The following is a 26,735-nucleotide window of genomic DNA, read 5'->3' as shown; positions in this document are numbered from 1 at the left end:
GACCTTGCTGAACTCACTGATTAGTTATAGAACTTTTGTGTATGTGTGAGTAGATTTCTTGGGATTCTTATGTAGACTATCATCCATCCACAAACAGGGTCAGTGTATTTCTTCCCTTCCAAGTTGTATGCCTTTATTTCCTTTCTTGTCTTCTTGTGCTTCCTAAACTTCCAGTAGTACTAAGTTGATTGTCAGTGGTTAGAGTACATATACTTCCTTTTTTCTGATCTTAGGGGAAAAGAATTTAGGTTTTCATCATTAAGCAAAATGTTATTTGTACATATTTTGTAGATGTTTATCAAATTGAAGATGTTCCTCCTCTATTCTACTTTACTGAGAGTTTTTGCCATGAATGGATGTTGAATTTTGTCAAAGGCTTTTTCTGATTCTGTTGATACAATCATGTGGTTTTTCTTCTTTAGCCTTATAACAGGGTGGATTACATTGATCAAGTTTCAAATATTGAATCAGCATTGCATCTTGGGAAAACACCATTTAGTTGTGGTGTATAATTCTTTTTATATATTGCTGAATTCTGTTTGTTAATATTTTGTTAGGCATTTTTGCATCTATATCCATGGGAGATATTAATCTGTAGTTTTCCTTTTTTGCTGTTTTGTGTTGTTTTGATATCAGCATAATGAGTTAGAATGTACTTCTCCTTCTGATTTCTGGAAGAGATGGAATTTTCATTAAACCAAAGTTTGGTAGAATTCTTTGGTCAAACCGTCTGAGCCTAGGGATTTCTTTCTCAGGGTTTTTATAGTTAAAAATTCACTTTATCTAGTAATTACAGGCTATTCACATTGCCTATTTTATATTGGGTGAGTTGTGGTAATTTCAATTAAGTTGTCAAACTTATGTGTGCAGAGTTTTCTTTGTATGCCTTTATTACCATTCTGACGAATGCAGGATATGTTGTGATATCCTGTGTTTCGTTCCTGATACTAGTAATTTGTACTTTCTCTCTTTTGTTTCTTTTTTGGTCTTTCTAGAGGTCTGTCAGTATTAAAATCTTTACCCAAAAAATCTTTGGTTTTACTGATTTTCTCTATTGTTTTTTGCCTTCAATTTGATGCATTTCTGTTCTTATCTATAGTACTGCCTTCTGCTTACTTCAATATCAGTTCATTCTTCCTCTAGTAGTTAGAGATGAGAGCTTAGAGTATTTGGGACTTTCCTCTGATATATGCATTTTAGTGCTATAAATTTTGTTCTTAGTGCTGTTTTAGCTGTGTCCCGCAAATTTTGGTATGTTTTTATTTTCATTCAGTTTAATGTGTTTTTTTTAAATTGTCCTTCAGATTTTCTTCTTAATCTATAGGCTATGTAGAAGTATATTGTTTGATTTCTAAATTTCGAAATTTTTCTGTTATCTTTTTCTAATCCATTTCTGGTTTGATTCCATTATATTCAAAGAACATGCTCTGTATGACTTCTTTTAAACTTGCGTAATCTATCCTGGAGTGAGATTCCTGTCAATCTGTGGGCTTATGAAACTAGAAAGCAAGAAATATAATGGTGGGACAGGTATAGAATACCAGTTACTGACATTCCCATTCCAAATAAGAGGAAATGGAAGATGGAAAGTACTCACTGGCTGGGAGCAATTTAGTAATCCAACTGGGCAAATTCCATTAGGTTTTAGGGCCTGGAAATAATCACCTGTGCTCACTGATTCACCTTGATTTGTCAGCTTTGCCTTCTGGGCTTCTGGCTCCACCCCTGGAGTTATCTTCCTTTTTTCATAAAAGGAAGCAGTTATCTGCAACTGAGTAGTTCCATCAACCTCTCTCCTGTCTGAAGGATTGTGGGAGTCTGACAGCCTGGGCAGCCTTTCTTCATTTTGTTCTGTCTTTGTCCATTTCAGTTCAGCCTTTCTGCCAAGATCCTTGTGGGTCTCTCATGTATGTCTCAGCTTCACTGCATTAAGCAAGAGGCTCCTCCACAAATCATTCCTAGGTAATCCCATATCTATTCCTGGTTTTTGCTTAGATGGAGATCCATGAATCAAATTCCTGCTCTTCAGAGAGCACCCTGTGTCACTGAATACTCCAACCTTTCTATCCTGAGGCACTATGGAAAGGTTATTCATACTCTTGGCTTTCTCTCAAGAGTATGCTTTCCTGACAGTGACTCTCTTAATTTTAGCATCTTTGGCCGTCTAGATAGGATGAAAATTTCTTTTTTTTTTTTAATTTTTTTTTATTATATTATATTAGTCACCATACAGTACATCCCTGGTTTCCGATGTAAAGCTCGATGCTTCATTAGTTGCGTATAACACCCAGTGCACCATGCAATACGTGCCCTCCTTACTACCCATCACCAGTCTATCCCATTCCCCCATCCCCCTCCCCTCTGAAGCCCTCAGTTTGTTTCTCAGAGTCCATAGTCGTTCACGCTTCATTCCCCCTTCTGATTACCCCCCCTTTCTTTATCCCTTTCTTCCCCTACCGATCTTCCTAGTTCTTATGTTCCATAGATGAGAGAAATCATATGATAATTGTCTTTTTGTTCCAGTTCTTTGAAAAATGTCCTCGGTATTTTGATCGGGATAGCATTGAAAGTGTAGATTGCTCTGGGTAGCATGGACATTTTAACTATGTTAATTCTTCCGATCCATAAGCGTGGAATATTTTTCCATCTTTTTGTGTTTTCCTCAATGTCTTTCAAGAGTGATTTGTAGTTGCTGGAATATAGATCCTTTACGTCTCCGGTTAAGTTAATTCCAAGGTAACGTATGGTTTTTGGTGCTATTGTAAATGGGATGGATTCCCTAATTTCTCTTTCTTCAGTCTCATTATTCGTGTATAGAAATGCAATGATTTCTGAGCATTGATTCCTGAATCGCCAAGGAACTGTTGAAAAGGAAAAACAAAGCTGGGGGCATCACAATGCCAGATTTCGAGCTGTACTACAAAGCTGTGATCACAAAGACAGCATGGTACTGGCACACAAACAGACACATAGATCAATGGAACAGAATAGAGAACCCAGAAATGGACCCTCAGCTCTTTGGGCAACTAATCTTTGATAAAGCAGGGAAAAACATCCAGAGGATGAAAATTTCTTAAATCATCAAGCCCTAATTCCTTTTTGCTTAACACTTCTTACTTCAATTTATCTCTTTCCTCTCACATTTTATTTGCAAGCAGCAAGAAAGAACCAGGCTTCACCTTCAATACTCTGCTTGAAAATCTCAGCTAAATATTGACAAATTCTCTCTCCTTTGACCAAACTTTAGTCAGGTTCCTCTGAGTCCTCTTTTGACTAGACCTTGCCCTTGAGCTCTGTCCTTGGCCTATTTAGTTTTAGCAAGAATCCTGCTGGGTCAGTTTAGTGAAAATCCCCACCCTTGATAATCTAATCGAATTCATTATCCACAACCTTTGTTAACCTGTCTTTAGTAAAAATCCTGTCATGTTGGTTTAACCAGAATCCCCCTACCCTGATGTTTCCTCTTAGTAATGTTCCATCCGCTGACCCCAACCCTGTTCCTCAGCCATAAATCTCCACATGTCCTTGTAACAGCTCAATCTCTTGTTTAGCTCAATCTCTGACCACCCCTTCCCCATCTTTAGTGACAGCCTTACTCTCTTTAGCAAGTATCATGAAACATACTTTTCTTTAACATTGTTTAAGCCTATCATTTATAAGTTTGCTTTCCATATAAAAATAGGAAACAATTCACCTAAGCCACTATGTAATTTATGCCAGCTATGCTACTATATAACAAGGATCCCTTTTCCTCCAATTCCCAGTAGCATTTTTCTCATTTCCTTCCAACCCTCCATGTCTTTGTTTCTATTAACAGTTTGCCGATGATAATTTTTCTCTGAACCCTGCCCTTCACTTCATTCTGAGTCCTTACTAGCAGAGCCATTAACATCTGTATTTCAACTAATTTATTATTTCAACAACTGTTCAAGATAATCTAAGCTTTTTCTATCATTCTCCTTAAAATTCTTCTAGCCTTGGGACACCTGGGTGGCTCAGTCAGTTGGGCATCAGACTCCTGATCTCAGGGTCGTGAGTTTAAGCCCCACATTGGGCTCCACGCTGGGTGTGGAGCCTACTTTAAAAAAAAAAAAATCCGGGGCGCCTGGGTGGCACAGCAGTTAAGCGTCTGCCTTCGGCTCAGGGCATGATCCCGGCGTTGTGGGATCGAGCCCCACATCAGGCTCCTCCACTATGAGCCTGCTTCTTCCTCTCCCATTCCCCCTGCTTGTGTTCCCTCTCTCGCTGGCTATCTCTATCTCTGTTGAGTAAATAAATAAAAAATCTTTTTAAAAAAGTTTTTAAAAAAATAAATAAATAAATAAAATCCTTCCAACCTCTATACTTTACCCAGTTCTAAAGCAACTTCCACATTTTTAGGTATCGTTTTACAGCAGCACCCCACTCTCTGTACCAAAATCTGTATTAGTTTCCTGTTGATGCTGTAAAAAATTACCACAATCTCAGTGGCTTAAAACAACACAAATTTGTTATCTTCTAGTTCTGGAAGTCAGAATTCTGAAAATGAGGCTCATTGGACTAAAATCAAGGTGTCTGCAGGATATTCACTCTGGAGGCTCTATGGGAGAGTCCCTTCCTTGCCTTTTCTAGCTTCCAGAGGCTGCCTGAATTCCTTGGCAGGAAAGCAGTTGTTTTCTAAAAGTTCTCTGCATTGCTAGGCTGTCTCTTTCCTCATCTTTTGACTAGAGCAGGCTTAGCCTGGGATTTTTTTTTTTTTTGTCGGCACTCATTTATGATTCTAGGTTGCCAGTTTCTCCAGCACCCAGTCTTGGAGGATGAGGTAAAAACAAAACCCGGGAACTCACTGCTGGGTCGTTCCTTAGGTCCAAGGCCCCTATCCTGTTTGGCTTCTTCTATCCAACTTTGAATCTTCTTATGTTTTCTTATGTTATGCCCATGGATTTTTAGTTGTACTTAGCCCAAGTATGGGGGGAAAAAACCCTTCTCTCATCTTTTGAGACCATACTGTATCTTTTTAGGCTCTTCAAAGGCCCACCACATATGGCCAATGTGTCAAGTACTTGAGAATCCTTTTTTCTCTGGTCTCTTTTCTGTGATGCCCTTTGGAGGCAGCCTCCTATAATTGGGGCTATACTTCCTAGAATTATGTGCACCTCAGAGTCAATCTTCCTCCTTTCTTCCCTCTCTGCCAATTCTTGTTCTGTTGGTTTCTGGGATTCAGAGCCAGTAGTTGTAGAAACTACTGTAGGACTACTAAGACTGAAGACTAGATGTTTCCTCAAAGTAGAGGGCTCAGTATGAAGTAAGGGACTTAGAAACCCTCAGCTTCAGAGTCACAAGGTAAGCACTGGGGGAAGGAATAAGTTTCACTTTGCTTTGGTGACAAAACATTTATTGCTTATGATGGTACTTCCATCTATGCTTCAGCTGTTGTTTTGGGAAATTCCTTCCAAGTTATTGTGAAGTATGCTGCCAATCTTATTTTTGGTGTTGACTTGTTGTCTTTTTGTGAATCTCCTAAGTATTGGAGAGATTATGTTGTGGAAAGCCAATCAGCACATTATAAATAGGACTTCCAGATGAGTAGTTCTAACTGCCCCTTGCCTGGTTCTACCCACATGTCTTATGAACCTTGAGCTCAGTACATCCTAAATTAAAGCAAACCTGGGATCCAGCATTTCTTCTTACCTCCATCTCCTTGAGCTTTCTTTCAGTTAATGAAAACACTAATTACTCAGTTACCCAAGTCAGAAAACTAAAGGTCAAAACTCTATCCTTGTGCTCCACCTCCACATGTGTTTTATTTCTTGGATCCTCTCAATCTTCACTGGCTTTGCCTGCGTTAGGCCTGTCAGTCTCAGTCCCCTCAAACTCACTGATTCCAGTCTAAGCCATGAACATTGGATGTCTTTCCATTTATTTAGGTTTTCTTCAATTTCATTTTCATTTCAGTTATTGTATATTTCAGCTCCAGAATTTCTATTTGGTTATTTATACATCATTTTCCTGGCTACACTGGATTTTTGAGCATAATTAAGACAGTTGTTTTGAAGTCATTATTTAGTAAGTCCAAATCTATATTCCTCAGGCACAGTTTCTGTTACTTTCTTCTGTGAAGGGCCACGCTTTCCTGTTTCTTTGCATGCTTCATTCTTTGCATGTTGAAAACTAGACATTTTAAACAATGTGATGTAGTAAATCTGGAAATCAAAATTTTCCCTTAGCATTTGTTTTTGTTGTGTGCCTTGGGATGTTTTTTGTTTAGAGACCCTTTTTTTTTTTTAAGATTTTATTTATTTATTTGAGAGAGAGAGAGAGAGATCACGAGCAGGGGGGGAGGATAGAGAGAGAAGCAGACTCCCTGCTGAGCAGAGAATCCGATGCACCACTCAATCCCAGGACCCTGGGATCATGACCTGAGCCAAAGGCAGACATTTAACTGATTGATCCACCCAGTGCCCTTTAGTGACCCTTCTAAACTATTTTTGTGAAGTGTGTATTCTTTGTCATGTGTGGTCTCTGAAGCCTCTGTTCCTTTAGTTTGTATTCAGATAGTGTTTTGAGAGTAATTTCCTTGAACACTAGCAACCAGGGGGGAAAAAAAGACAAAGAAGAACAAGAAGGAGGAAGAGAAGAAATAAAAAAGCCAAATGTGGCACGCGCGCGCGCGCGCACAATCTCTCCCAGTCTTTGCAGTGTACTATCACTACTTAGCCATGTCACTGTGCTCGTTCTGCTTGCACTGGTCCCAGAAATCAGCCAAAAGCAAAAGCTTAAGACCTTCTTGATTCTTCTGTGAATATGTATCCTGTCTTGGGCATGTGCATGGCCTTCTCATTTCCATAGTGTAGATAGGTGCTTTTGTATACCCTCATTTCCTAAAGAAGCTCTCTCCCCCGCTTTCTTTCTAAGATTTTGTCACTCTGTCATATACCTCAACTATAAGCTTTTGTCCCAGGAGACTACAGGTTGCTAGTTCATCTTAGAATGATTTAAGGTATGCCTGCTGCTTTTCCAACCTGAGCTCTAAGGTGAAACAAAAACAAGTGCTTCCTGTTTGTCCTTCAGTTAGCCCCAGACAAGTTAAAACACTCAGACACAATTTCTTGCAAGTAAGTTCTGCTCTGCTCCTTCCGGAGTCGGAGACCAGAGTCCCACCTTGGGAATGTGGGTGGCCATCTTCACGACCACCGCTGAGCTGGGGAAGGGATGTGGCAATGGCTAGTAAAAATGCCACGAAACTTTTCTACTATTTTTCAGTTGTCCTTCATTCAGCATTTAGTTGTGGCTGTGTTCCAGAGCTCTGGCAAAGGTGGTTCTGTGATAGTTTCCCTTTGAATTTTTTTTATTTTTTAATGCTTCTGTGGAGGGATGAGTGCTTATAGTTGCCTACTTCCTCATTTTCACTGACCACTTACTATTTTTTAAAGTATTTTTTATTATTTTTGAAAAGGTGATTCTCATGAGCAGCCCAGATAAGAACCGTTATAGCCACAGTCTTCCTCTCCACAGTCATCTGTCACCACAGTCTCTCCAGTTCTTTCAGACTGTTTGTAGCTGCAGCCTGCTAGTGGATTCATTACATCTTTGAGCTTGCCACTCAAAGTGCACTACCATTTCTGACTTTTCTGGGGAGAGACACACCAGCTCTCCATCACTTTCATGATTGTCTACTTGTTTTCTTTCCTAAGTGAATTGAATCTTAGATGGCAAGCATTTCCTCTTCTTCATCTTTTATACTTCAATGTCAGGCACATCGTAGAGGGTCAAGAAATGTTATGTGAACCACAAACTGGGCTTACTGAGTCTTGCTAAAAATGTGTATATTGATTAAAAATATTTTCTGTATCTTGATCTAAAGAAAAACACTGGCAATTTTCTCCTTCTCCCTTTCCATCTCCTTCTCCTTCCTTTGTCATTTTCTTTCTCAGTCAACACCAGCCCCAGCAAGGGATAATCAAAGACTATAAGTGAAAAATAACTGTGGTAGGTCAAATAGTCCTTAGTCCCTGGATCTCAGCAGTTCAATAACTGGAGATCCTAGCTCATTTCAAATACACGCCTTCGCTTGGCAATGCCCCAGGATGGATGCCTGTGATGCCCACCTACTGCAGCCCTAGTGCTGCTCTGTTCTGGCATCTCTTCACCTTAACTGCTGTTCCTCTTGCTCTTACAGAGTAGAGATGTGCCACTTCTCCCGGTAACTGTGAGCATGGTGCAAAGTGCTGTGTTTCTCACTTCACTACTGATCCAGGGGTTCTGGTAGCTATCAATTCAGGTATGTAGTAGCGATGGATCCAAGCATTAACTCTAGCTCCTACACCTACATTTAAAAAAATTTGTTGATTTAAGACGTCCCATTATATCTCAAACAGAGGGGCCTTGTCACCCCAGATTGTATAGAATTTAGTGTTTAAAATACTCTAAAAGACTAAGTCTTTTGACATTTATATTCACAAAAGCCTCTTGTGTTAAAAATGCTGATTGTCACCATCCTCCCCTCTCTTAGATTCAGAGTCAGTGGTTCTGGGTGGAGCTCAAGGATTTTAATGTGTGACACAAGCCCCAGGTGATTCTGATGCAGGCTATCCTTGTGCAGCATACTGATGATCTGTGCCACAAGGGGTATTCTAAACATTAGAACAGTGTGCGCTTAGAATTCACTGCCAGGTCCGCTAATCCAAATACTTATTTATAATGATCCCTAGAAACGTTTTTTAAAAAATCTCCATGTTCAAACTGTATCAAAGTGACATGTCATGGTTAATGAAAACCAAATCTTCCTGTGGAACTTAAGAGAAAGCCAATAGTCCCTTTACCCATCCTTCCTTACCCCTGACCCACTCTCCCCATGGGACACCACCCCTAATCATTCCCTTTTAAGTTCTTCTAGTGCTCATTTCATTATTCTAAAATTACACATGAACTGCTGTTTATTGATTATCATCTAATTTAGGCTTTATCATCCTCTTCCAATAATGGATGTGGAAATTGTTCCCTTACTTCACTATTGCTGCTCTCTTAATCCTATGAAATTATTACTTCTATGGTATCTTCTCATCTTTGGAAACATGTATGTAAGCCTGTGTTTCCTGCTCTATCAATCATAAACAGTCTCTTGATTCTCCACTTTGTAAGAGAATGGCATTCACTTCCCAACTTTCTCTTCTTCCTTCCCAACTTCCGATCTCTGTGAGCTATCAAGGTCATATCATTTTTACTATTTGTAATAAAAGTATAGTTATAATTAAATTAGAAGGGTTGTTCAACCTGGGACTTGATAAATATGGACTATAAAAACGATGTAATGGAATGACTACTACAAAATGAGAATTGTGTAATTTACAGTTCAAGTATGCATAATTTTATGCAACAAATTAGGCAGAACATATATTAGTGTTCTTAAATTGGTATTCTCTTTTTTTTTTTTTTATAAATAATGATTTTTTATTATATTATGTTAGTCACCATACAGTACATCCCCGGTTTTCGATGTAAGGCTCGATGATTCATTAGTTGTGTATAACACCCAGTGCACCATGCAATATGTGCCCTCCTTACTACCCATCACCGGTCTATCCCATTCCCCCACCCCCCTCCCCTCTGTAGCCCTCAGTTTGTTTCTCATAGTCCATAGTCTCTCATGTTTCATTCCCCCTTCTGATTACCCCCCCTTTCTTTATCCCTTTCTTCCCCTACTGATCATTCTAGTTCTTATGTTCCATAGATGAGAGAAATCATATGATAGTTGTCTTTCTCTGCTTGACTTATTTCACTAAGCATTATCTCCTCCAGTGCCGTCCATGTTGTAGCAAATGTTGAGAACTCATTCTTTCTGATTGCTGAGTAATATTCCATTGTATATATGGACCACAACTTCTTAATCCAGTCATCTGTTGCAGGGCATCTCGGCTCCTTCCACGATTTAGCTATTGTGGACATTGCTGCTATGAACATTGGGGTGCATATGGCCCTTCTCTTCACTACGTCTGTATCTTTGGGGTAAACACCCAGTAGTGCAATGGCTGGATCATAGGGTAGCTCAATTTTTAACTTTTTAAGGGACCTCCACACGGTTTTCCAGAGTGGCTGTACCAACTTGCATTCCCACCAACAATGTAGGAGGGATCCCCTTTCTCCACATCCTCTCCAACAATTGTTGTTTCTTGCCTTGTCTATTTTTGCCATTCTAACTGGCATAAGGTGGTATCTCAGTGTGGTTTTGATTTGAATTTCCTTGATGGCTAATGATTTTGAACATTTTTTCATGTGTCTGTTAGCCATTTGTATGTCTTCATTGGAAAAGTGTCTGTTCATATCTTCTGCCCATTTTTTGATTTGTTTATTTGTTTCTCGTGTATTGCGTTTGAGAAGTTCTTTGTAGATCTTGGATACCAGTCCTTTATCTGTAGTGTCATTTGCAAATATATTCTCCCATTCCGTGGGCTGCCTCTTAGTTTTTCTGCCTGTTTCCTTGGATGTGCAGAAACTTTTAATCTTGATGAAGTCCCATAAATTCATTTTATCTTTTGTTTCTCTTGCCTTTGGGGATGTGTCATGAAAAAGGCTGCTTTGGCTGATGTCGTAGAGGTTGCTGCCTATGTTCTCCTCTAGAATTTTGATGGATTCCTGTCTCACATCGAGGTCTTTCATCCATTTGGAGTTTATTTTTGTGTATGGTGTGAGATAGTGGTCAAGTTTCATTCTTTTGCATGTAGCTGTCCAATTTTCCCAGCACCATTTATTGAAGAGACTGTCTTTTTCCCACTGGATGTTTTTTCCTGCTTTATCAAATATTAGTTGCCCAAAGAGCTGAGGGTCCATTTCTGGGCTCTCTATTCTGTTCCATTGGTCTATGTGTCTGTTTTTGTGCCAGTACCATGCTGTCTTTGTGATCACAGCTTTGTAGTACAGCTCGAAATCCGGCATTGTGATGCCCCCAGCTTTGTTTTTCCTTTTCAACAGTTCCTTGGAGATTCGGGGTCTTTTCTGGTTCCATACAAATTTAAGGACTATTTGTTCCAGTTCTTTGAAAAACGTTCTCGGTATTTTGATCGGGATAGCATTGAAAGTGTAGATTGCTCTGGGTAGCATGGACATTTTAACTATGTTAATTCTTCCGATCCATGAGCATGGAATATCTTTCCATCTTTTTATGTCTTCCTCAATGTCTTTTAAGAGTGATTTATAGTTTCTAGAATAAAGGTCCTTTACGTCTCTGGTTAAGTTAATTCCAAGGTAACGTATGGTTTTTGGTGCTATTGTAAATGGGATGGATTCCCTGATTTCTCTTTCTTCGTTCTCGTTATTCGTGTACAGAAATGCAACTGATTTCTGAGCATTGATTTTGTATCCCGCCACGTTACTGAATTGCTCTATAACTTCTAATAGTTTGGGAGTGGCTTCTTTTGGGTTTTCCATATAGAGTATCATGTCGTCTGCGAAGAGAGACATTTTGACTTCTTCTTTGCCGATTTGAATACCTTTGATCCCTTTTTGTTGTCTGATTGCTGTTGCAAGGACTTCTAGTACTATGTTGAATAATAGTGGCGAGAGTGGGCATCCTTGTCGTGTTCCTGATCTTAAGGGAAAGGCTTCCAGCTTTTCCCCATTGAGAATAATATTTGCAGTAGGCTTTTCATAGATGGCTTTTATGAGATTGAGAAATGTACCTTCTATTCCTACACTCTGAAGGGTTTTAATCAGGAAAGGATGCTGTATTTTGTCAAATGCTTTTTCGGCATCGATTGAGAGGATCATATGGTTCTTGAGTCTTTTCTTGTTGATATGATGTATCACGCTGATTGATTTGCGAATATTGAACCACGCTTGCATCCCAGGTATGAATCCCACTTGATCGTGGTGGATAATCCTTTTAATGAACTGTTGGATTCTATTAGCAAGTATCTTGTTGAGGATTTTGGCGTCCATATTCATTAGGGAAATCGGTCTGTAATTCTCCTTTTTGAGGGGGTCTTTGCCTGGTTTGGGGATCAAGGTAATATTGGCCTCATAGAATGAGTTTGGTAGCTTTCCTTCTGTTTCTATTTTTTGAAATAGCTTTAGGAGAATAGGTATTATTTCTTCTTTGAATGTTTGGTAGAATTCCCCAGGAAAACCGTCCGGGCCTGGAGTTTTGTTATTTGGAAGGTTGTTTATCACTGACTCAATTTCTTCATAATTAATTGGCCTGTTTAAGGAATCAATTTCTTCCTTTTTCAATCTTGGTAGTTTATAGGTTTCCAGGAAGGATTCCATCTCTTCCAGATTGCTTAGTTTATTGGCATATAGCTGTTGATAAAAATTTCTAATAATCCTTCCAATTTCAATGGTGTTCGTCGTGACCTCTCCTTTTTCATTCATAATTTTAATAATCTGGGTCCTTTCTCTTTTCTTTTGGATAAGTCTTGCCAGTGGTCTGTCAATTTTATTGATTCTCTCCAAGAACCAGCTTCTAGTCCTGTTGATCTGCTCTACTGTACTTCTGGTTTCTGCTTGATTGATTTCAGCTTTAATTTTGGTCAACTGCTTCCTTGTGCGTGGATTAGGCCTGTCCCTCTGTTGCTGTTCCAGCTTCTTGAGGTGAGAATATAAAAACTGCATTTTAGATTTTTCTATTCTTTTGAGTGAGGCTTGGATGGCTATGTATTTCCCCCTTAGGACTGCCTTTGCAGTATCCCATAGGTTTTGGACTGTTGTATTTTCTATTCTCATTGGTCTCCATAAATTGTTTAATTTGATTTTTGATTTCCTGGTTTATCGAGTCATTCCTGAGCAGGATGGTTCTTAGTCTCCAAGTGTTTGAGTTTCTTCCAAATTTTTCCTTGTGGTTGAGTTCCAATTTCAGAGCGTTGTGGTCTGAGAATATGCAGGGGATAATTTCAATCTTTTGGTATCGGTTGAGACCTGTTTTGTGTCCCAGAACATGGTCTATTCTTGAGAATGTTCCATGGGCATTAGAATAGAATGAGTATTCTTTGGTTCTGGGGTGTAGTGTTCTATATATATCTAAGAGGTCCAACTCGTCGAGTATGGCATTCAAAGCCTTTGATTCTTTGCTTAGTTTTTGCCAGGGTGTTCTGTCTATTTCTGAGAGTGGAGTGTTGAGGTCCCCTACTATTAATGTATTTTTATCTATATGTCTCTTTATTCTGGTTAAGAGTTGGCTTGTGTATCTTGCTGCTCCCCTGTTGGGGGCATATATATTTATAATTGTCATATCCACTTGTTGAATACTTCCTTTAAGAATAATATAGTGCCCTTCTGCATCTCTAACTATAGTCTGTAGTTTAAAATCCAATTTATCTGATATGAGAATTGCTACCCCAGCTTTCTTTTGAGGTCCATTTGCATGAAAGATGGTACTCCATCCCCTTACTCTCAGTCTGAATGCATCTTTGGGTTCGAAATGAGTCTCTTGTAGACAGCAAATGGATGGGTCATTTCTTTTTATCCAATCTGCAACCCTGTGGCATTTGAAACCAGAATTTAAACCATTAATGTTCAGGCTGAGTACTGAGAGATATGCTTTTAATTCTGCCATGTTGTCAGTAAAGTCTTTGTTTGTATTGGCTGTGACTTTCTGTTTTGTATCACTCTTGGGGCCTTTTTACTTTTATAGAACCCCCCGTAATACCTCCTGTAGGGCTGGTTTCGTGGTTACGAAATTGGCTAGTGACTGTCGATTCTGAAATGTCTTTATTTCTCCATCAATTCTGAATGACAGCCTTGCTGGATAAAGGATCCTTGGCTGCATGTTTTTCTCTGAAAGAGCTTTAAAAATGCTCCCCCAACCCTTTCTCTCATTCCAGGTCTGTGTAGACAGGTCTGATGTAATTCTGATGCCTTTGCCTTGGTACGTGAGAAATTTCTTTGCCCTGGCCGCTTTCAATACTGTTTCCTTGGATCTCATATTTGCGAAATGCACTATGACGTGACGTGGTGTAGGTCTGTCATGGTTGAGCTTGGGAGGGGTCCTCTCTGCCTCTTGGACACGAATTTTTGTTTCCCTTGCTAGATTAGGGAAGTTTTCAGCTACAATTTGTTCAAATATCTCTTCTAGACCTCTGTTTTTCTCCACCCCCTCGGGGATGCTGATGATTCTAACATTGGATCGTTTCGTTGAGTCAGTAATCTCCCGTAGCCAACATTCGTGGGCGTGGATTTTTTTAAGACCATCTTCTATTTTTATTTTTTCCTCTATTAACCCATCCTCCAATTCACTAACCCTTTCCTCCGCTTCCGTGACCCTGGCCGTCAGAGCCTCTAGTTTTGCCTGCATTTGGCTCATAGAATTTTTAATTTCTGTCAAATTCGCTCTCATTTCCGCCCTTAGGGATTGTATATTCTCAGTAATATTTTCCTGAATACTTTTTTCAAGTCTACTCATTATCTTGACCATTGTTACTCTGAATTCCATTTCTGATAATTTGGTTACATCCATATCCGTTACTTCTGTGGCAGAGGCCACTGACTCACTGTCTTTTCTTTGCTGGGGGGGGCTTCTCCTTCTTGTCATTCTGATGAAGAGAGGTTGCGGGGTTTCCAGAGCCCAAAATTATTGACTGGGTCCCAGGCCGTGGCCCTTGTTTTATAGGGATCTTAGAGATGTGGGCTTCTTCTTTAAAGATTTTATTTATTTACTTATCTGAGAGAGGGAGACAGACAGTCAGCAAGAACGAAACAGAAGCAGGGGAGTGAGAGAGGAAGAAGCAGGCTCCCAGCGGAGGAGCCCGATGAGGGACTCCTTTCCGGAACGCCGGGATCACGCCCTAAGCTGAAGACAGGCGCTCAATGACGGCGCCACCCAGGCGCCTCCGGTTGTGGGCTTCTTGATTTTTCAGCCTGCCTTCTGTGTTCTGGGGGAGGGGCCTGCCGCGCCGATACTCAGGCAACCCTGTTTGGTTAGAGTCTCCGTGTCCCCTGCGAGGGAGGATGGGGATGGGCACTCTCTGAGCCGGTATTTCCAGGCTTTTGTTCTCTGGCGGCTTTCCCTGGCGGCCGGCTATGCCTCTTCTGAGGGTCAGAGCAGCAGAGGCTGCATTGTCGCAGAACAGAGGGATTGCGGCCCGTTCTCCACTGATGTTCTGGCCACTTTAACTCTGTTACTGTTGGTGCTGCTCAACCCTGCAGCGTCCGGGGATGTGCGCACCAACTAGGCGACCCTGCCCTCACTTCCAGGGCCGGCGCGTCTCTGTCCTTTGTGTTTCTAATGCCGCCAGCCACCAGCCGCCCCTCGCGCTCCCGGGTCTCCCGGTCTCAGTCTGGATCCCGTGAGCACACCAGGATTCCGGAGTTCCGTGAGAAGCCTGGTGGCGCGCGCACCCGGTTCAGGGTCTCAGTCTGCTGTTTCGCGGGTGCCGACCGCGAGTCCGCCCGCTCCCCCGTGCAGGTGGCCCGCCAGCCGCCAGCCGCCCCGTGCGCGCTCCGGGAGTTCCCGGTCTCAGTCTGGATCCCATGAGCACACCGGGATTCCGGTGTTCCGGGAGATGCCTGGTGGCGCGTGCGTTCACGGCTCACCGGTCTCAGTCCGCTCTCTCGCGGGTGCCCTCTGTGAATCTGCCCGCTCCCCCATGCAGGTGGCTGCCGCTTCCCGGAGCCCAAACGCGGCGGCTCCCTCCCCCTTCCTTTTATCTTCCGATATCCGTGCACGGTTTACAGCTCCCCTCTTGGTACCTCAATACTCAGCGCTGGAGATGTTCATTTGTAGAGATCCAGATGCATCATCCTGCGTCTCAGGCTGATTCCGTGGTTATTTAGGCTGGTCTGGTACCTATCCAGCTCGACTCAGGGGATCGGCTGAAAAAGGGGTCCCCTACTCCTCCGCCATCTTAACTCCTCCCCCTTAAATTGGTATTTTCAAATTAGCTTTCAGTATTTCTTCACTTAGAACTAGTACAAAATTTAGCCAGCTGGGTTTATCTATTGCAGATTTTTCTTCTCTTGTTGTGTGGGCCCAGTTTTTGCATCATGCTCTTCTGCACCAAATCCCTGCCACTTCCTTGTACCTGAACCTCAAGTGGTCACTTAAGTCATTCTTGGTTTCTGCACCTCTTATTGCTTCAGATTTAAATTTCTCTTAATGAATTCCATTTGATCTCTAAGAATATCTAATGCTTTCCCAGTAGGGTGGGTAAAATACATGATTCTGGTTTTATATCATCCAGAAAGCCTTCTTTTTCTAATTATGTGTATATGCTCTCCTGAATCTTACTAATCACAGTTCTTATAGATATATAACAGAACTCATGCTATGCAGTTTACGTTTTACTGTCTCTCATTCAGTGTCTCTTATTTCTCATCTGAAAAGTCAATTCCTCAGAGAGGTTTTCCCTCTTGTCCCAGCCCCAGTTCCTGTGTTCTGTAGCCCAGGCCCCTGTTCTATTTTATTTGTAGCATTCATCCCCATGAGAAGTTGTGCCATTTATGCATTTGTGAGTCTTGCCCTACTAGAATGGGAACCCCCCCCCAGATGGATCCTGAGAGCCACAGCAGTGCCCAGTGCAGACGGCTTCCTGAAGATTGCTACAAATCTTCAATGCAACAACATCTATTCTTTGAGAACCACTGCTTTACACTATGCTCTCTCTCAAAAGTACTGTAACATCTCTGTGTTCTGCTTGGATTGTATTGATAAGATGAACTTATACCAGGCTTTCTATGGATGGGAAAGGGGGCAGGTGTCACCTCCAGATTGAGTCTGAGGTATAACAAAAAATATTCACTGAGGCAGTAGCTCTCAAACTACTGTGCTTAAGAATCACATGGAGAGGGATGCCTGGGTGGCTCAGTCAGTTAAGTGGCTGAGTCTCGGGTCCAGCTCCTTGATCAGCATGGAGCCTGCTTCTCCCTCTGCCTGTTTCTGCCTGCCACTCCCCCTGCTTGTGCTCTCTTTCTGACAAATAAATAAAAAAATCTTAACAACAACAACAAAAAAAGAATCACATGGAGAACTTCTTAAAACTCCAATTGGTGGGTTCTCTTCCCAGAGATTCTGACTTAGTAGATATGAATGGGGCACATGAATTTACATTTCTAACGAGCTCTCAGGATCATAGTGTGAAAACAGTGTTCTAAGACAGATCCATATGTCCTTCCTGATTAGTGCCAATACATCTCTGGCTGCAAGAACTGGGAGGTTTTGGGGTTTTTTTTTTATACTATTTAACACTTTGACATAATTTCCTCCAAAGGGAGCATGGCACATTGTATTCTCTTCTCTCAACTTATATGAAACAAGTGTACCCAGGTCAAGAGATATTTGAGTAACAAGGTCCACCTTGTCCATACCAAATCCACCTTCCCCTTTGTCTCAGAATGGAGCCTGGACGTGTCATCTTTCTCCTATCTGAGGACAAGCACTTGCCCACCTGGGGCACATGGCAAACTATTTGAGGTGGTCTCCGTATCATCTTGTAAGAGTCGTAACCCAGTTCTAAGCATGCTTGGTGAGTTAACCTCTGAGATCAAAGCCGTTTTCAGTACGAATCCTGTAAGGATCTCATTCTGTACGGATTCCTGGTTGCTCACTTTGTCCTGTGAAGACGCCAGGATAAATGCAGATTAGGAGTTGACTTTGGGACCCTAATTAAACTGGTAAGGCATGAGTAGAGAAGAAGTATTTCCCTTTTTGTACTTAAGTGAATAGGGTGAAAGAGTTTCTTTTTTTCATACAACTATAAATTTAGAATTGAGCTACAGCCTTATAAACCTTGTTAACATAGGACGATAGATATAACCTGTACTATTATCTACTTTTTGCAGAGAACTCAGAGTAAGAAGTGTAAAATATGCATCAAGTATTGTCATATTCTAAAAGTAACACTAGAACACTTCTGCAAGGAAGTTATAAGGTTGTGAAATAAGTTCTCCTGACCTTAACCCATTGCCCATCTCAGGTAGTGTGAAGGATGGTGAAGAATTCTGAGTGGGATTGCAGGGCCAATACACTTTTAGGTGAAGAGCTGGGGAGCTGTGGTCTCCCAAAACTTGGAGAAATAACAAAACTGCTGCTAGACTAATTTGTCAACATATGGATGAGGAGTCAGTGACAGAGTTTGAGTGTCAGCTCAGCTTCATACAGCCATGTGAGCTGTATCTCCGTGACTCTCTTTCCTTATCTGTAAAATGGAAATAATAGAGTACCCACTTCTCAAGATAGTTACAAGGGTTTAATGATAATAATTGTCAGGAACAATGTCTGACACATGGTAGTGATATATGTTAGAATATAACTAATTCTTAAGTGCCAGGGTTTGGTGGTTTGTTTGTTTGTTTTTAAGATTTTATTTGAAAGAGAGAGAGAGCATGAGAGGGGGAAGGGTCAGAGGGAGAAGCAGAGTTTCTGCTGAGCCAGGAGCCTGATGCAGGACTCGATCCTGGGGTTTGATCCTGGGATCCCAGGATCATGACCTGAGCTGAAGGCAGTCACTTAACCAACTGAGCCAGGTGCCCCAGGAATTGTTTTCATCTCTGGGGATGTAGCAGTGAATTATGGCCCACAGATGTTTATGATTCTGACAGTTATCAACCATGATTTAGAGGCCATCATTTAAACATCTCTGATTGTAAGATGTTTCATCTTTAAAAACATTTCCAATTCCAAAATTGTATTAAAAAGGGAACTATTACTTAAATCAACAAAGTACCTGTCAATACAATGTTGATCATTTTCCTACTGTGATAGTTAATTTTATGTGTCAACTTGGCCAGGTAGGCCATTGTACCTAGATATTTGGTCAAACACCAGTCTTGATGTTGCTGTGAAGGTATATTTTATATGGGATTAATATTTAAATCAGCAGATTTTTAGTAAAGCAGATTATCTTCCATAATGTGGGTAGGCCTTATCCAATTAGTTGAAGGTCTTAGGAGAAAAAAAAAAAAAAGATTGAGGCCCTCTGAGAAAGCGGGAACTGTGCTCCAGACTGCCTTTGGATTTGTACTGCAACATGAGTTCTGTCCGTGTCTCCAGTCTGACAGCCCACCCTGTAGAGTTTGGGCTAACTAGCCACCACAATCACTTGAGCCAATTCCTTAAAATAAATTTCTCTGTCTCTCTCTCTCTTCCAATAGATAGATAGATGATAGATAATGTTTATAGATAGGTTATATAAAGTTATATATATATATATGTGTATATATATATATATATATATATATATATATATATATATATATATATATGTTTTTACTTGTTCTGTAGTTTCTGGAGAATCCTGACTAATATACTATGTTTTATCATTTGGGGATCATAAACAAGATATTATTTAAATGTAATCTATATTAGCTGATATGAGAAGCTGTAGTGACTCATCCTTTTTAATTGCTCAAGTCATTAATGAGGGAGGTGAGTGTATAATATAATCAACTTTTAGTAGATGTTGATTCCTTTGTACACGTCAGGATCCTCTGCTTTCCTACTAAATTTGAATATTGCAAAGAGTTAAAAGAAAAAGTCCCACACAAGTTTAATTTTCAGATAAATTCTTCTATATCCATGCAGAATGGAAAAACATCACAAGTTTAGCTGCTTGAAGCTGCAACCTTCTCAGAGGGACTTTCACGTGAGCTGTGTCCTGTCCTCCCTTTGCCGGCTTGAAGTCCAGTTCTCACTCCTGCAGAATGATTTAAAGAAATATTTAAGACCATGGTTATATTTTACTATTATACAGATGAACTGTAGCTTCTGTAGGTGACCACATTGCAACATATTTCCTCTTTTATTAAAAATTAACTTCTTTCCTTTCCTGATGTTTGCCTGTCATTGGGGTTGCAGAGGGGACTAACAGCCTCCTTGAATGCAGCTTGTTCAGACTGTGTGGAGAAGGTGACAGTGCACCTATGTATTCTGTGCTCCCACCCCCAGAGATTCAGAGTGGCAAGGTCTCAAGCAGCACCCAGAGTTTTAGGGGCTTATCTAAATGTAAAGAGAGATCTCTTTTCCTCTCTTATGTCCCAAATTTATATCAGAGCTTCAAGGGATTTTTTCAGAATTTTTCGGTAGTCTTCATTTTCCACACCAAATAACACTTTGAGTAGAGAATTTTTCAAGTAGTCTTTTTTTTTTTTTTCAGTAATCTTTTTATTTCCCACACCAAATAACACTTTGAGATAATAAATTTTTGGCACCAATTTCTCCATCTTCTACTTATGCAGAACTGTTTGTTCTGTTTCGGGTTTTGGTGATGTATTTCAGAGTTCTAAGAGCTTGAGACACAATGCTGCCAGAAGAGGTGACCAGAAAAATGTTCATTCATAATATGTCATGGGGATAACAATAATATCTACCCGATGGGCTTATCTAGAGGTTTGTGTAAGTCAGTACTACTGTAAAGTATTCAGGACGTTGCCTAGCACATCATGAGTGCCATGTATCAGTTTGTTAAGAAAATCCATGGTCAAACTGTGAAGGCTATATGGTGCAGTCCTCTCTTACACCATTAATAGCATTAAATTGCAACTCTAACTTTCTTAGTTGAGGGCACTGAGGGAAGAAGTGTATCTGCTTTGTAACAAAAATATAACAAAGTTTCAAGCACACAGAAGCTCTAGAGCAAGATGTAAAGATCAAAGAACATCTCATGTTTTTGTTCTCTTTCTGTTTTGAAATGTATCTCATGAGACCAAAATAGCAGGAGCACATGTTCTTTAAGGCAGTTTATCAAGGCCAGATATGCAGAGGTAACCGAAAGGTGGTCACACGGCAGAGGAGCCCAAGCTCTGGGGTTCAGGAGTGTTCAAGTGTTTCCTGGAACATTTGGGAAATGGATTTTTTTTAAGATATTTATTTATTCATTTATTTATTTATTTGAGAGGGAGAGCACGAGCGGGGCAGGGGAGGGCAGAGGGAGAAGCAGACTCCCCGCTGAGCAGGGAACTGGACCCGGGGCTCCATCCCAAGGTCATGACCTGAACCAAGATCATGACCTGAGCTGAAGGCAGACGCATAACCAACTAAGCTACCCTGGTGCCCCTGGAAATGGTGTTTTTGGTACACATCTCAGTTAATTCTGATGCAGGTGGTTTGAGGATCACCCTTGGAGAAACACAGGTCAAGTCCTTTATTAAATTTCAGTCAAATTCATAACTTAAAATATATTGTAATTGAGTTGAATAAGCTACCTGAGGTTTCTCATTCTTTATCATTTTAAATGGAATAAAAATAAAAGACCTAGTAACAATTATTCTGGATTCTTACATGCAAAATGTATGTTCTTTGAATAGGAACAGGTTCCTTTATTTAACATTTCTGACTTAACCCTTAATCTCACATTAGAGTCCTCAATTCTTTTTCTATTTTATAAACTACTAAGAAGCAATTGAGTGGTTCAAGCAATCCAAGTGCATGTATTCTAAAAGATAATGTTATTTGTCTGGGTGTGAGCATGGGTGTCTATGCAACGACTAAAGTTTTGTACGTTGGGATTTTGTTCAGTGCTCTTGCAGTGTACCACAAAACAAAGTCCAACAATATTTTAACCAGTTATATCAAAAATTTTTAAAAATTGATGAAAGATCATGCTATTAAAATAACTATTCTTATAGCCATAGGGTTTATTAAAGTACATGAAAGTGTTTTATTTCTTTGAGTTAATAAATGTGGAAGTGTTTGTGGATGAATTTCATCTGTGGCTCAATATATATAACTCTATTCTTATGTATTAGAAAATGGCTCATGTTAATTTAAAAAAAAAGCCATAAATAAATGTCACATCTCATAGAAATCATGGTTTTCCCAAAGATGAAAATTACAGGAAATAGGACCATTGAATTCTAGAAAGTTAGTGTCTCTACCAAGGACAATGGTCTTTCAAATTTCGACATTCCTTTGAAGTCATGCCTTTTCAGATAAGCATGTGGGACAGTAGGTAGTTATATACAATGATTTTTGGTTATGTCGATGGTATTATGAAAGCTCTGGCCTTTTCAGAATGCTCAAATTTACCATGTTCGACCCCAGAACCCTACATTGGTCTTAGTTGAAAATAAGGAATTAATGAAAAAACAACGTTTGTTTTCCTGAAGTGTTCTTTTTTTCTTAAAAAAAAAAAAAAGAATGCCATTTAGTTTTTTTTTTTATTATTTATTTATTTATTTATTTATTTGAGACAGAGAGAGAGTGAGCACAGCAGGGGGGTGGTGCTGAGGCAGAGAGAGAAACAGACCCCCCAATGAGCAGCAGGCCTGACATGGGGCTTGATCCTAGGACCCTGGGATCATGACCTGAGCCAAAGGGATCATGACCTGAGCCGAAGGCAGACACTTAACTGACTCAGCTACCCAGACATCCCACCATTTAGGTGTGTTTTTTTTTAAATCATCTTTCTGTCTTCCAGTATAATATAACAGAGACTTTAAATTTTCATTTAAACTAAAGGTGAAACCACCATTTGCTAGTTAGAATCATTAATTCATGAAAGTAACAGATGGTTAGGAGTGTATATGAAATACAGGGCTCTAGAAGAACCACAGTGTCACATTGGTGGGAGAGAAAGGAGAAGTTACTACTTCTATTTAAAATAAACTCAAGGAGAAAGGGAAAAATCCCTCAGAAAATGCACAGAGGAAGTGATTAGCAGCAGTTGAACAAAGTGCGGATGTTAAATGAAACAGCGTAAGGACTAAATATATGTGAACTCAAGCCCGGAGTGATTTATTAAGGATGATATTCATGGCCTAAGTGTAAAACCAGACATTTTCAAGAACAGCCCAAAGCATTCTCAGTGGCTTTGTCATAGGTGGGGACATTGTCTTTCTTGCCTAACCTATTTTCACAACATCTTAAGTGGCCATTCTGCCCACCTTCCACATGCCCACCAGGACAAACCTTCTATGTAAATTCCTCCATAGTTTGACCATTGCTTGGAGAAAAAAAAAAAAATCCACACTTCTTAGTAATTTTAAGTTGCAAGTTAAAGTTACAAAGTTTCAACTCTTTGGAACCAAAGGATCTTGGTAAAATTGGACAAACCTTGGCAGTTTTATAGACTGTGGAAAACGAATAGCCCTAAAAGACTCATGGGATTCCAGGGCCTGTTCTGCCTCTCCACTTCTGTTTCTGCACAGGGTGCCGGGATGACAAAAAGTTGTTCCATGTGTGAAACCTAGTTCCTTTATGAGATCTCATACACACACACACACAATAATAATAATAATAATAACAATAATAATAATAATAAAGATAATCTACTCAAAAAATAAACATGGATCTGCTCAGGAATGTGCAGATTGCTGAAGGTCTGTGATCCTTGAGGAGAAACTACATACACTGTTTACAGTAGACGCAAGGGTTCTCTCCCTTGCCCTTCTCTGCTCTCTCCTCACATTCTCCCCACTGCCTTTGAGGTAAAACAAACTTCTCTCATTGCCGCCTGTGCAGGCATTAATGATGAACATTTTTAGTTGCCTGGGCATAACTTTGGGGTCTCACCATCCTTCTAAAGGTGCTCTATGAAGAATTTTTCCCACTAAATAGAGTTCTCCTGTGCTGGGTATCTTCTCATGGTCCCTGAGAATTTTCCGTCCTGCTCTGTGGCCCAGGAAGCCTGTGGACCACATCAACAATGGTCTCCCCTCTTAGGCTTCCAGGTAGATGCAGCTAGTGGGAGGCACTGAAGATGATGGGAGGCTGGGAAAAGGAGAGGTCTAGGCACACCTTTCCCCAGAGGCATCTGAGCAGATCCCAGGGTGGGCTGTGTCTCTTCTGAATGCCTTCTCTGGGTCTGGCCATTCTTCTGTTTCCACTTCAGGCCTAGGGCTGGCAAAAGGTTCCCAGGGATCAGTGTTACTAACCCTTTTTGGTCTCTTCGAACCCTGATCCGCCTTTGTAAATAGTCTGTTAACTCTCCTCAAATTATCCAGCTTGAGTGTGCCAGGAGCTTGACTTCCTATGATGAATTAAGTGCCTGCGGTTATGATGTTGTAATTTCTCCACTTGATACCACATAGTGTATGAAACACTTTATGTTCCACCTTTCCTTAAACCTAAGAGTGTTGTAACTCTGGGCCTTCCTGTTTCCCCTCCTGCAATATAATGCTCTTTTCCCCTCCTTTTCTGCCTAGCACCTATCTCTCTATCTTCAAGATCCCTCTCAAATGTCACTTGTCTTGGGAGTCTTTTCTCTGCCCCGCCGCCCCCTCCCCACCACCCCGTCCAGAAAGACTTGGACTGTGTGCTCCAATTATTTTGATGTATTTGTCTTCCCCACAGGTATTATGTCTTCATTCATTCACTCATTCCCCCAAACAATGACTGACTTATTTCTACATTTCAGACATAATACGGCATTGAACAAAACAAGTCCCTGCCCTTATGGAGCTTATATTCTCATGGGAGGGAAAACAATAAATCAGTGAACAAATAGATTTATGGTACATGAGGTAGGGATAAATACTATGGAGATAAAACAGGCTGAGGGGGTGACCTGTGTAGGAACAAGAAGTCTCCAAATGCAGATAGTTGTTGCCTGGAAGGCCTGAGAGCAGAGGAGGTATTTGAGCAGAGCCCTGAGTGAAATGAAGATAATACCTGCTGCTAGGTCTTTTAGCCAAAGAAACAGTGCAAATGTCCTGAGGGAGAGTTATGCTTAGCACCTGTGAGGAAGAACATGGGGCCCAGTGAGGGAGGTGCGTGGGCACTAGCATATGAGATAAGGAATAACAGGGGAAGGTGAGCTCAGGGCAAGCCTTACAGCTCAGGATCACAGATTTGGAAGCTCCTAGGGAGTTGTGAGTAACAGGTGCCCTGACTTGACTATGTATTTTATTACCCGCAGTGCCTTGTCCAGTGTCTGGATGAATGGAAGATTAAATTGTAGGTCTCAGTTAATTCTGTGATCCAACCCCCTGCTCTTTAGCCAATGTAACTTTCCTAGGAGTGTTAAAAAATAACAGTCTTTTCTTGGAGATATAGCACCATGCAGTAGAGCTGACATCCAAGGTGACAAGACTGGGAAGTGGCCAGCCCTATCCCCAACTAGTCTCTTCCTGTGTGTCTGTCTCTACCTAACATACATTTAAAGCCAGTAGACAAAGATGCTGTTCCACCTCTGTCAGAACTATTGAGCTTATTTTTCACAGATTTTGGCTAGTTATTTCTAATTATTTAGGTCTTTTCTTAATTTCTTAATTACTTTTATTGAAGTAAAGAAATGAAAGTCAAAATAATGATTTTCACTAAGAAAAACAGATGATGATAACCCACATATTAACAGAATTATCTCCTTGCTAAAAGATAGATTTGTGAATAGTTTTATATTCTCTTTCATGAATCAAAATATGACGTTACCCAAACAAGATTACTGATTTCATTATGCTTTTTCTTTTTGTAAATTTTAGTATAATGTAATTACTTGAGGGAATGAGGAATTAGGTAAGAAAAGGCTCTACCTCTAGTTCTGCATTGAATATTTACTTTAGTTTCCAGAAAATGCAAATATTTGATCAGATACTGATTTGCTTCTATTAGATATACTTTGCAATTGAGCATTCCAAAAAGAAAACTTATAAAAATATGTATATTTAAATTTCACTACTATTCTTTTTTTTTTTTTTAAGATTTTATTTATTTATTTATTTATTCGACAGAGATAGAGACAGCCAACGAGAGAGGAAACACAAGCAGGGGGAGTGGGAGAGGAAGAAGCAGGCTCACAGGAGGAGCCTGATGTGGGGCTCAATCCCAGAACGCCGGGATCACGCCCTGAGCCGAAAGCAGACGCTTAACCACTGTGCCACCCAGGCGCCCCAACAACTTTACTATTCTTAAAATCTTTTATTCCTAAAGTAAATAACAGCAAGAAAACAAGTTATAGTTAAATATAAAACAGATTGGTCACAGAAAACTAAGCCTGTGCCTTAATTAAATGCCACCAAGAAACACAGCTCTCTACCAAGATAGGAGTATGGATTGGGAGCAGATGGTCCTTGTCGTTTTGGTAATATCATAAGGATTCACCCAAACCACTGTGACTGCAATGCAGCCAAAGCTTGGTGATAGAAAAGCTTCAATCTCAGGAATTTGCTTTGGTTCTATTCCAGTCATTGTTTCTTTCCCTGTGAAGAAAATGGAAGTTTGTTCAAATCTAAGATGAAAATCGCTCCCTTAAAGATGGTTTAATTACCACATTTTTTTAAATTTTGGAAATTGAATCTTCTTTAGTAAATCAAATACAACAAATCCATTAGACATTGAAGAAGACACAAGATTAAATTGCAATGTGAGACATTTGGTTTAAGTAGAACACCCTTTGTAACAGAAAAAGTATATAGACATTGCAAACAGGTCACTGAATGGTCCTAAGAAATATTTCTCCCTTAATAAATTTTGAAATGGCTAAAGTATTAGAAGATTAAAAAATGAATTTTTTAAGGAAATGAACAGTCTTTTATTCAAGTAATTGTCATTGCCAAAAATTTTTAGAACTCCTCCTTATCCATCATCATTAATACATTGATATTACATAAGAGCTCATTTAAGATCTTATTTATTAATTTGACAGAGAGAGCACAAACAGGGGGAACTGCAGGCAGAGGGAGAGGGAGAGGTAGACTCCCCGCTGAGCAAGGAGTCTGATATGGGGTTTGATCCCAGGGTCCTGGGATCATGACCTGAGCCAAAGGCAGAAGCTTAAATGACTGAACCACCCAGGTACCCCTAAGAGCTCATTTTCATTCTTCATCAATCGCTGTTATTTTAATATTCAAGAGAATTTTTCTGCATATTTGTCTTTTTAACTTTTATGATTTTTTAG

The 26,735-nt window shown here is 40.2% G+C and overlaps 1 long non-coding RNA gene across 1 annotated transcript in view; it reads left to right on the top strand.

The window, feature by feature from the left end:
• The window catches only part of LOC148109499 (uncharacterized), a 35,097-nt gene extending 15,363 nt beyond the window's left edge, over nt 1-19,734 (top strand). The window contains exon 2 of the long non-coding RNA XR_015725846.1: nt 19,487-19,734. This is a non-coding gene — a long non-coding RNA (uncharacterized LOC148109499). The remainder of the gene's footprint in view (nt 1-19,486) is intronic.
• The last annotated feature ends 7,001 nt before the right edge of the window (nt 19,735-26,735 follow it).

Source organism: Ursus americanus, chromosome 9, assembly GCF_024610735.1.
Source record: "Ursus americanus isolate L20-20 chromosome 9, mUrsAme1.1.p, whole genome shotgun sequence".
NCBI lineage: Eukaryota > Metazoa > Chordata > Mammalia > Carnivora > Ursidae > Ursus > Ursus americanus.
Note: the sequence above shows the minus strand (reverse complement) of the source record. Positions and strands in the feature narration are given on the sequence as shown.